Here is a 12,503-nt window from a genome sequence, read left to right as displayed (position 1 = left end):
GCGTGTCACTTTTTGATTCCACGCCTTCTGTAGATTGGTTTTCCCCACAGACATATTCAATGGGGTTTTTGCCTTAAACAGAAAATCATATCCGCACTGTGAGCAACCGCTCTCCCTATAGTAGTGAATGGGAGCGCACCACTCTTGCGTGACCACAGCTCCCATTCATTTCTATGGGGCTGACGGAAATTGCAGAGCCAGTGCCCATAGAAATAAATGGAGGACGGCTGCGCATGTGCAGTGCGCCCTCCACAACATTTAGGGCTCCGTTCTCGGTATAGGTGCAGATCCCAGAGGTGGGTCCCACACCTATCAGATAATAAGGGGCATATCGCTAGGATGAGATGGGAAAACCCCTTTAATGTTTGACAAGAGACACATTTAAGACTAATTCTTCCTGTTTATTGTCTGTCCCTTATGCAACGGGCGGCCTTCCCCCATGGCCCTCTATGTAACGCGTCCCAGGTGTAGGAATGCCGAGTGGTATAGTGCGACCTAAAATATCTCATTATGTGTGTCACGGTGCTCCTACCTGGATACCGCTGGCCCCAGGCTTTGGCTCCGAAGCAATAAATAGGGGGAATAATTGAGGGATTTGAAAGAAAGATTGAGCCCAGACCTTGTATGTAGTTGAACAGCAGCTTTACTTGAATAAACGTTAATCAGAAACAGTCTTCAAGCTTTGTCTTGGTCCCAGCAGGCTTTAGTATTAAACTGGCAGGCTTCTTGAATTACTCTGCTTGCTTCCTCTCTCTCTGCTGTACTGATAAGCTGAATAGGTAACTTGGCTTCCTCTGTAAGCTGCACTTTCTCTCTGTAGTCGGACTCTAAGTTATGCCAGGGAACTTTCCTCCTGGCTCCTGAGGCTTGAAGCTATGGCCTCCATTGTCAGCAGAGCTTAGGGTGCTCCGGCTGGCGTGGGCACGTCCAACAGAGACATGCCCCTGCACACCTGTCCCCTTGGCAGGGGGTAAACTAGACTGGAACTAACTGCAGACATCCCAACCTGCAAAAACTAATTTCAGGGAGGTGCACTTCTCATTTCAGGGAGGTTTTCTTTTTCTTTTTTTTTCACGAACTTTTTATTACATTTTCCAAACATATGAAGTATCTGCACACTTTGCTCTATGGTGTGGAGGACCGGGCTCATTACCCTGCCCCAAATAATCATATTTATATATATGATTAAAGCATCCAGGGGGTGTGAATTTAACACTGGGGTAAATAATATAATTAAAATGGAGGGTTAGGCTACTTTCACACTTGCGTTCGGTGCGGATCCGTCTGGTATCTGCACAGACGGATCCGCACCTATAATGCAAACGCTTAGATCCGTTCAGAACGGATCCGTTTGCATTACCATGAACAAACAAAAAAATTATTTTTTTTATTGTTCATGATAGTGCAAACGTATCCGTTTTGACTTTACATTGAAAGTCAATGGGGGACGGATCCGTTTGAAAATTGAGCAATATTGTGTCAACTTCAAACGGATCCGTCCCCATTGACTTACATTGTAAGTCTGGACGGATCCGTTTGCCTCCGCACGGCCAGGCGGACACCTGAACGCTGCAAGCAGCGTTCAGGTGTCCGCCTGCTGAGCGGAGCGGAAGACAAATGCTGCCAGACTGATGCATTCCGAGCGGATCCGCATCCACTCAGAATGCATTAGGGCTGGACGGATCCGTTCGGGGCCTCTTGTGAGAGCCTTCAAACGGAACTCACAAGCGGAGCCCCGAACGCAAGTGTGAAAGTAGCCTTAAATGTGTAAATGTATTTAAAAAAAAAAATGCATCTCTCTCAATAGTTATATAGCTACTGAATGAGACAGAAGGGATCCCTTTAACATATATATCTCCTTGAGAAGCCAATTTGACCCTAAAGGGTTAATTCAACCTGTAATCTAAACTGTGTCCTGTCACTTCTCTTATCTCTCTGCTCTGCTATCTAACTGAGATAAACCTTTCGGGGAGATATTGTTTCACATGCGGGTGTCAGGGAGCCGCTATCTAATAGCGATAGCGGGAGACTCCCTGAACCTCCGGGAGAGTTGAGATCCCTGTAACTAGTCCCCACTCTTCCTGCAGGAAATAGGGCTAGCCCACTTCTCCACAAAGGGGGGTTAGAATGGAATGGAAAGCTCCATTCTTCCTAAGTACAGCTCTGCCGTGTTTGCTGCCACCTGTTGGTGAACCAGGTACATTACATGGACATAACAGTTGAAAACAAATTAGGAATGCACATTGTGGAGGACCTGGAATAAATACACAAGATGACATGAGGTTAGATCAATAAAGACAGTAGCAAGGTGCAGAAGTGGTAACATCACTCTGGGGTGTTACATTTACAATAACCTTTCCTCCACCATGCAGCATATTTTGTATGAAGCTCGTAAATCTAAAAATGTTCTACCAAATGTTAGAGTGGCTCAGAGAAAGAGACGACATCCGAACATTAACAAAGGCAAATAAAGGAAAGGTGACAACAAAGCAGAAAAATAACAAAATACAGAGCAATGATGAAAAGGAAGAGCTCAAAGCCTCCTTTCTACGCTGCTGATTCCTGTAGAAATTAGCAGTTTCATCATTTTTCAAACCATATGAAGCTGACAAACACTTTCTGGGTGCTATGCGGAGAAACATGCACCCATGGAGATAAAGAGATTTTATGTAAACAGTCACAGCCTCAGCCAGGCATAGCTGATTCATGAGACAAAGGAGCGACCTGCAAAGGTTCGTTCCGCGAACAATATCCATTTCTATACAGTCTGGGGAGAAAACCGAAAACCTCGAGAGGTGTTTAAAAATCTATGACTCTGATGCTTTCCATCTATCACTCTGCAAGCAACGCTCTTTAGTCCTCAAATCAAAAGGAAAACTTTTGCAACTTGAGGACATTTTGTTGCAAAAGTTTGAAAATTGAAGACAGTCACTGCTGGAGCCAAAGGAAAGAGATTTAGTCTAGTCATAATCAGAATTATGGGCAATGAATGGGTCTGGACTCTGGAGGAGGAGTAGTAATGGGGGTCAGGGCAACAGGCATTAGAGGACACCTGAGCTAAGCAGAGGAAGTTAGCATGGGGCCTGGGTAAGGTAAAATAGCGCTGACTGTACAGTTACTGGCTCCAGAATGTCTGGGGTGGGGATGGGAGGTAGAGATGCCTTTGATTAGGAAGTCAAAGAGTTATTTTGGTAGGAAAACCAGTAAAAGTAAGTCAGTAAACGTTGAAATTTCAAGGGTGCTATACACATTTGATACATGTCAGCCCAATCTTATAATTTCAATTCCATCTGTTGTGTATAGGCGTGTTTTCCGATTCTCCTCCTGGTCAAAAGGGCTATGGCCTGGTCAAAGGGGTTATGCCATGAGTAATGTAAAAAATTGAAATCAGACCTCTTTCTAACAAAGCTAGAACCAGCTCTGTACCTCATATGGATCCAGAGATCTCCTCATTCATTGCTCCAATTGCTGTGCTGGATTTATTTCAAGATGGCAGCTCAGGGGGTGTGTCATTTCTCAGGAGGTATCTACTTTCTCACAGGGTGTGCCCTTTCTCAGAAGGCATGTCATTTCTGCTGAAGTCCCCTCCCTGTAAATGGCAGGAGATGGCTGGCAGATGGTGGAACTGAGCATGTGCAACCACCTCAGTGATGTTACTGAAGAGGACGGATAAAGAATGGAAAGAACAAACAGCAGGTGGCGCTATACAGATACATTTTATTGAATAACTCAGTGGCTTTACAAAATTTTTCATTACATGCAATTTCAAAAGTATTCAGGTCCAGGTGCTGGTTTGAAAAATGTAGAATATTTTTTTCATGGGAAAACTATTTTAAGAGTCATATGTTGGCAAGCAGTACCAGAATTTATGTTGAAGACATGTTCAAAACTACTAAGATTGCTTATGTATGCTAACTATGCATTTTCAGTAGTAAAAATGGTTAATGTGGCTTAAATATGTGTGGCCTATTTTAAACAGGCCACTGCTGGCCACAGTGGCCTGTGATTAGTGATGGATAAACATCGGCCGGGACAGTTCGCAAACGCGGGTTCGCGATCAAATGTTCGCGAACCGCGCATTCGTGGCTGGCCCCATTGACTTTAATTGAAGGCGAACCTGAAAAACCTTTAGGTCATATTTGAAGCCACCAAATACTTACTAGAAGTGCACAAATAGTCCCACAACATGGACCGTGACATTCCCACAAAAAAAAGTATTTTAATCAAGGGCCATTTTTATGCATCTTAAAGGGAAACTCTCAAAAATGTGCCCTGCTGGAGCCTAGAAAATTTTTATTTTAGGCCACGGGAGTACTGGCCCCAAAAATTAGGCATTAACCTGTCAGAAAATAACTTGTGATTATGTGGCTGGAGGTACATTAGGTGGTCACTGGATAACATTTTTACTGTAGGCCAGTACAGGCTTCAAAAATTAGGCATTCACCTGACAGAAAAGAACTTGTGATTATGTGGCTGGAGGTACATTAGGCGGTCACTGGATAAAATTTTTACTGTAGGCTACTGGAATAGAGGCCCCAAAAATTAGGCATTCACCTAACAGAAAATACCTTTTATGCCGCTGTATATACATAAGACAAGGACCATTCTTTGTTCTGGGTTGTGGCGGATATGTGTGGGCTGGCATGAGGAAATTCAATTACACGTGGTCGTCACAGGTGTTGAATTCCTCCGAGATCCATGCCTCATTCATTTTTTTAAATGCAAGGTAGTCCACACTGTCGTGAGCTAGGCGAGTGCGCCTATTGGTCACAATCCCCCCCCCCCTGTGTGTGTATGGAATGTGGCACTTCATTTTGTTGGTAACATTCTTTTGCACGTGGTAGCTTCTGTGTCACATGGTCTGTTGTGGGTGCGGCTTCTGTGTCACATGGTCTGTTGTGGGTGCGGCTCACAGCTTTATCCTACCTCACAGTGCATTGGTGATACTACTATGGAGGCATGTGACAGCCTGGCTGTGAGTTGGTTTCTATCACTGTTCAGACCCTGTTCACACACCATGGGCAGTTGAGTGGTAGGACCCCATGCGTGCTGAGACTCCGTGACGTGGTGCATGAGGGGCTCCAATATGTTCCTGACTGGAAGATATTGGCAAAGTTCTCAGCTTTTAACATCGGCCTGAGGAATTAGCTAGTATTGTCATTTGCGTATCATTTTGGTGCATTTTCTGCAGTGATTTGTGTGTGTATATATTTTTTCATCTGCACAATGTATCATTTTGTGTAAGATGTTCTTGTGGCATCCTCCATTGTACGCATTTTTTGCTAGGGATTGCTGTTGTCTGCTGACCGCATGCGGAGGAATTACTCACCCGGTTATAGACGAGCTACAGTGTCTGGGTTTGGAGCATTTCCACCCGTTTAGGCCACTTTTTTCAGTGAGTTTTTGTCTAAGTATGTTGCCACTAGTGATGAGCGGCAGGGGCAATATTCAAATTTGTGATATTTCACGAATATTTAATAATGAATAATAATAAAATGTATTTATATAACGCCACCATATTCCGCAGCGTTTTACAAATTCATAGGGTTCATGTACAAAACAAAAGTAACTGGCTAATATGCAACTGAAACATTAGAAGTCGGGCCCTGCTCGCAAGAGCTTACAATCTATGAGGAATAAGGTAGTGGATTGTGATAAGTAGGATTTGAGCCAGTATTGAACTGACAGGAGTGATGCCGGCCGATCTGCATATTCATGGGTAGAAATGAGGACCGCCGCTAAGTTGATGTCCTTGCCTGCCAGTAAGTCTTTGCCCAAGTTCTCTGGAACGAAAATGGAGGGAGCAATCTCGGGAACCCCAGAAAACCTACCTGGGGAAGAAGGCCGGGAGGTGGAAGGACCTGGAGTGGGATTGATGGGAGCGGCAGGTGATGCCTCCCTACTTTTGACTGCCTGGAGTCTGGTGTTGATGTCGCAGATGGAACTGGACAGGTTGTTAATGGTGGCGTGTAGTTGCGTCAGGGACAACTGGATGGTAGACATAGAGAGTGGATGGCTCTGGAAACAACAGGTGATGCAGTTCGGCCTTGCGGGCTGTGGCCGAATTGCGTATCCCTTGCTTGTTTAGCTTGGCAATCATCTTAGAGATTGTCCAAGTCCGGTAGGATGAGAGGCTTGTTCGCTCCGAAACCGCGGACTCTACATTTGACAAAGCGTCCTCGAGGTCAGAAACGTGAGACATGGTGAGATGAAAAAATGAAAGGGACATAATGGGAGCTGGTGGGGGATAATCGTAGGATGGGCGTGGGCGAGGGGCGGTGCTGCCGAAGAAAATGCTCGTCGCGAGGTACGGGGCCTTGACCTAGCTGGTAACCTAGGGACGCATTGGTCCCCCTGCTAGGCATGCGACTGTCAACCTGAATTTACCAGAGCTGCTTGCGCCGAGACTAAGGGAACTTCACCTGAAAAGAACGGTATATGTTGCCACGATTGGCTATGCCGGGGAGGCCGAAATATCGAATCGTGCTTTCTACTTACCTGGAAGAAGACGACTAAATTCTTACGGGTACCAGTGGGTTAGCTTAGCACCTAAAAGAACAAGACCGTACATGTTGACTTCACGAACCGTGACTGGAAAGCGACCAGATGTTCGTGGGATATGACAGGACTGATGCCAGGAACAAAACGCATTGACTGCTGCTGAAGCGGGCTCGGTATGGGGGATGCGCGGAATGGGGGGAAGCGGAAGAACAAACGGGGTAATAGTGCACGGGCGACCATGAACCATTACTAGCAACAAAGGGTCTGCTGAGTGAACGTGTACCAGGGCGATCCTGGGTAACCTGGGAATGACAAGGACAGGAGACATGTAGACAAGGAACAGTCCAGGGTGTACCTGGTGAGGATAACTGCCTTGGGAGACGCGAGGCCTGGGCGTACCAGGCCAATTGGCAGAAGAATGAACATGGAAGAAGAGTGTGACATCTAGCAGGAAGGAAACCAGGGCGTACCTGATTAGTGTGAGAACGCGTGGTGCTTGTGCAGCCAGCCAGTAGCGCAGGGGCAACACGTGAGGTGCACGGTGGACCGATGAGGGGCCAAATAATAACAAACAGTTCATCAGTTTACTCACGGTTAGCAGAAAGCCTCCCTGGGCTGGCAGCACAGTGTTGAGGTGGACAGCACGAAATCTTCCGGGGCACGCTCTGTGCTAGGAAGCATCAGCCAAGATGGTGGTTGAGGTGCCCTTGATGTTAGGGGTGCTTAGGGTGCTTGTTGCGGTCCCTTGATGGTTTTTGTTGTGACGCCAGTACCGTTAATGGTGGTACAACCATTAGTAGTAATAATGAGGTAGACAGTGGTAAGATGCAACTCACAACTTTTACTTTTGGTGACTTTGGTTGCAGCAGTACAAAAATGCAGTCTCTTGATGTTTTTAGAGTTGGTCTACAAATCCACTGTTTCTAGGCTTTTCAGGATTTAGTTTGGAGCAGTGGGTTATTTTCGATATCAGTGCAATTTTGGGTGAGGTTGCCGGAGGCTTTGGTATCCTTCACCTGAATATCCCAAAGGTTCTTGATGCCTGACTTGTGGCTTTTATCCTTTGGATATATATACGTTATTTTTCTCTTGTCCCTTTCTGGACTAAACTTTCATTTGAGCAGAAGTGCTAGATCTGCACTCTTTCACTCTCAGTATCAGTCTACTTACTGATCTCCACACTGACCTGTCTCCACTAATCTGAACTTTGGTCCCAACTGGTCTGTCTCACCAGGCCTGACCTGGGTATATATAAGACCTAAGCTATATCCCCATCTAGTGGTGGGATGTATAAATTACACCTAATCTGCCTGGTAACAGGGATTTTGCAGATATAATAGTACAAAGTCTTACAATACAACATAATACAGTTTCAGATATAAAAAGTGCTTTTAAGCAGTGCCCACACACACGTAGTGGGATGCTGCACTTGGGCGCACCAAGCGTGGAAAGACATGGGTTGCGTGACCTGAGGAGAAGGTTAAAGAAAGGGACAGAACCCAGGTGAATAGAGACAAAAGAAAACGGCACACGGAAAGGAGGGTATACAGGGCGTACCTAGAGCAACAAGATGAGTGAAAGACCCCCGACAAAAATCAGGCGGGGGTGGGGAACCTGAGCGTATCAGGCGGGTGGGACCCGACATGCAAGGATGAGAGGAATGTAAAGATGCAAGGGCGTACCTAGCGGACAGGAGAAGACGACAGAAGTTGACGGGACACAGAAGGACGTTTCTTATTTTTTTATATTTTTATTTAAAGTAATGTGGGCTAGCTTTAAAAGACCTTTATGCGCCGAATTCAACGTGCATGTGGTGGCTGCTAGTCCAACAGAACTGGCCCGCTGCAGGCGTCCTGGTATGGTGCCTATCATGAGGACAATTAATGCAGGGCTCTGTTCACATCTAGTTTGTCCCCACATGGACTTGTTTGTTGAGTATAAGAGTTGGACGTATGGTCGTGTGAATGAGCCCCTAGTCTGCCTCTTATGTGTCTTTAGCTGCATTGTGTGACTGGGACTTGAATCGTGTACGGCGTAATGTAACATTCTGGTTGCTACAGTGAATACCCAGTGGCCAGTTCATACGGTGGACTTGCTGGTCGAATTCTGGCACAGACAGCTCTGAAATTCAGGATTTTCCTAAGTCATGACGTAAAGTCATGATTTTATGAAAGACACAGAGGCGAGTATTTGCTTAACTCTTTCTTTACTGAAAATTTAGCAGCAAAGACAATTGAAGAAAAAACCATAAGAGTAACCATGGTAACAACTCCACCCCTTCATCCCCTATATATGGAGCATCACTGGCCGGACACCTCCTCTTTCTTTGCGGTCTTCAAACGGCAAAACCTGAAACCTAGAACGGACAACAGCAGCCGGAACCTCAGCCGCGGAACAACCAAACCGGACCTCTGGTAGGTGAGTATCTGGTGACAGTCGACAAAGGGAAATCAACCTGGAGGGGAGAGAGAAACAACACATCATGGTAGTAAACTACCCAAAACAGTTTAGTTTTTACGGACAATTACAACAGCCTAACTAACCCCCGTGCATTAAGAACCAACAGATAAATAATATCATACATTAAAGATATGAGAAACAAGAACACCACAGACCAGATGGGAGGGTGAATAAATGCAACGGGTGGGAAATACTCGCCTCCGTGTCTTTCATAAAATCACGACTTTACGTCATGACTTAGGAAAATCCTGAATTTTATATCAAGACACGGAGGCTCATATTTGCAAGTTTAAAGCTGAGCAATGACTGAGGTAAAAACGTGAGGATCAGGTCTGAAATAGAATTCCCAAAAGGTAGAGACTCGGGACCAATCTGCCAACTTCATGACATCCTCCAAACGGGCCCCGGCCACCGACATTGAGGTAGCCGCTGCCCCACACACCGAATGCGCGGTGAATATGGAAGTGTCAATACCAGAGAGAGAAAGGATCCACTTAACCCACCGGGAAAGCGTAACGCTGGTAACCGGAGAAAAGGGGCGACGGAAGGAAATGAACAATTGAGGGGAATCCCCAGAGCGAAAAGATAGGGTGCGAGACTCGTACTCCCGTAAGCAAGCAACGGGGCACAGTTGCAGAGAAGAAGGAAAAGACGGATAAGTAACCGACTTAATACCAGTTTTCGTGCGACGAGAGATGTTGAACATGACCCCTTGCGGTGTAAAATAACGCGCGTCAATGTCCAAAGCCCGGATGTCCGAGACGCGCTTACAAGACACCAAACAAAGAAGGGTCACTAACTTGGCTGAGAGTTGCCGAAGAGACAGCAAAGAGTTGAGGGGCCAACCTTCCAGAAATCGGAGAACTGTTGCGACATCCCAAGTGGTAGAGAAACGAGGTCTAGGAGGGCGCGACAAGCGAGACCCACGTAACAATCTACAAACCAAAGGGTGCTGGCCGGCGGGGCAACCGTAAAAACCGGAATGTCTAGAAGAAATAGCCTAGCGGTACACGTTTAAGGTACGGTAAGCCTTACCCGCCTCAAAGAGTGAAGTGAGGAATTGAAGAATAGCGGCTACAGGGGCTTGCAGGGGATCCAAGTCCTGTGAATCGCACCAACGAACCCAGATGTCCCAAGCAGCCTGATAGGCTCGTCTAGTGCCTGGAGCCCAAGCTGACCCCAACAGCTGCCTGGTTGCTGCCGAAAAATCTGAGGAGTCCCAGGAACCCCTGAAACTCGGCATGCCAGAAGCTGCAGAGATCCGTCTAGCAGAAGCGGGTGTCGGCGACCATACGGGTCAAGCAAAAGCTGCGGAAAAGAGGTTCCTCCGTCAGAAGGTTCAGCAACTGGGGAAACCACAATTGTGTTTGCCAGAAGGGTACCAACAGTACTAACTGCGCCTGTTGGCGACGAACCTGAGCGAGCACACGAGGGATGAGTGCGAATGGGGGAAAGGCATAGTGGAGAGAGTCGCTCCAGTTCTGGAGGAAAGCATCTACGGCCTCCGCTTGCGGGTCCGGTCGCCAACTGAAGTACCTGGGTAGTTGCGCGTTCAGGCGTAACGCGAACAAATCGATGCAATACGGGCCCCAAAGAGATAAAATATCTTGGAAGACCCTCGGATCCAACCTCCAGTCGCTGGAGTCCGAAATGCAACTCCAGTCGGCTAACGTGTTGTGGAGGCCCGGAATGTATTCCGCCACCACCGAAATTCCCTTGGAAAGACAAAACTCCCAAAAGTCTTTGGCTAGACAAGCCAAAACCTTGGACCGAGTTCCCCCTAGGCAATTCACGTACCGGACAGCAGAGACATTGTCCATACGTAGGCGAATACACACCCGAACTGGACCCTGTGCGAAGCTGCGGATCGCAAAAGAACCCGCTAAGAGCTCGAGGGCATTGATGTGTAGATGAGACTCTTCTGGAGACCACACTCCACCCGTGGAGATACCCTGACAGTGCGCTCCCCACCCCATCAGACTGGCATCGGACTCGATAACCAAATCCGGATGCGGACCGAATATAACCCGGCCGTTCCATACCGACAAATTGTGTATCCACCAAACCAATTCGTCTCTGGTCTCCGTATCTAAGACCAGAGTGTCCGAGTATGAGGCCCCCGCCCTCAGGTGAGCAATTTTTAGTCTCTGCAGAGCACGATAATGGAGGGGAGCTGGGAATATCGCCTGAATGGAAGAAGTGAGAAGACCGATCAGGCGAGCCAGGTGTCGGAGAGATAACCGTGGGAGCAAGAGTGCATGACGAATCTCCTTGCGGATCGTTTTGACTTTGGTTAAGGGGAGAGATTGATCCAAAGAGTTTATGGCAAAACCTAGGAACTCTACGGTGGTGGCTGGTACGAGGCACGACTTCTCTAAGTTGAGAATAAATCCTAACCCCTGAAGAAGGGATTTGGCCATCTCTAAGTGATCTAACAAAAGGGGAGGATTCTGGGCCATGATCAGGATGTCGTCTAAATAAATGATTAGACGCACCCCTCTCGCTCTGAGCCAAGCCACCACCGGTTTAATGAGTTTTGTAAAACACCACGGGGCGGAGGATAGGCCAAATGGGAGGCAAGTAAACCGCCATGTCTGGCCTTCCCATAAGAACTGAAGGAGATTTCGAGACGAAGGAGCTACCGGAACCGTTAGGTATGCATCCTTCAGATCCAACTTGACGAACCAGTCTCTTGGAAGTAGCATATCTCTCAGAAGATGGATGCCCTCCATTTTGAAATGTCTCTAACGAACGAAGACATTCAAATGTTTGAGATTTATGACTGGCCGGAACTGGCCACCTTTCTTCTGTACCAGGAAGATACTGCTCAGTACCCCCGTGTGAGGATCGGGAGACAATTCTATGGCTCCTTTGAATAGAAGGGATGAAAGTTCTGAATGTAAGAGCGTTTGGTCCGAGACCGGACCCCATAGAATAGTGGGAAGGTCCTTTGGGGTGGACACCAGTTTGATGGTAAAACCCCGGACCGTAGAAAGGACCCACTGGTCTGAGGTGATCCTTGACCACACATGGGAAAAGAGACGGAGTCTTCCCCCAACCCGCTGGGAAATCAGAGACGACACACAAGGACGACTTACCATATGGGCGTCTTGACCCAGGAGCGCCTCGGAAACCTCTGGAGCGAGAAGGACCTCCGTGGGACGGGAAGAAAGTTGGTTGGTACCTGGAGTCTTGCAGCGACTGGCGGTAATTAGAGGAGCCACGGCCCGTGCCTCTGGGCTGAAAATTGGTTCGGCCGGACAGTCGGCCCCTAAGATTGCCGGCCCTGGAGGAAAAACGTGTCTGGAAAACGCGGCGCATGGAGCTTTGCGCCTTATCAAGGGCCATAAAGGCACCAACATACTTCCCCAATTCTTTTATGAAAGGGTCTCCAAAGAGGAGGCCTTGCGCCTCTTTCCCAGATTCTGACAGGGATAAATTGGCCAATTTGGGCTCAATTTTCATTAGTATGGCCTTTCTCCTTTCGATGGCAATTGAAGTGTTCACATTGCCCACCATACAAATAGCCCTTTGGGCCCAAC

Source organism: Bufo gargarizans, chromosome 6, assembly GCF_014858855.1.
Source record: "Bufo gargarizans isolate SCDJY-AF-19 chromosome 6, ASM1485885v1, whole genome shotgun sequence".
In the NCBI taxonomy this organism is placed as follows: domain Eukaryota; kingdom Metazoa; phylum Chordata; class Amphibia; order Anura; family Bufonidae; genus Bufo; species Bufo gargarizans.
Note: the sequence above shows the minus strand (reverse complement) of the source record.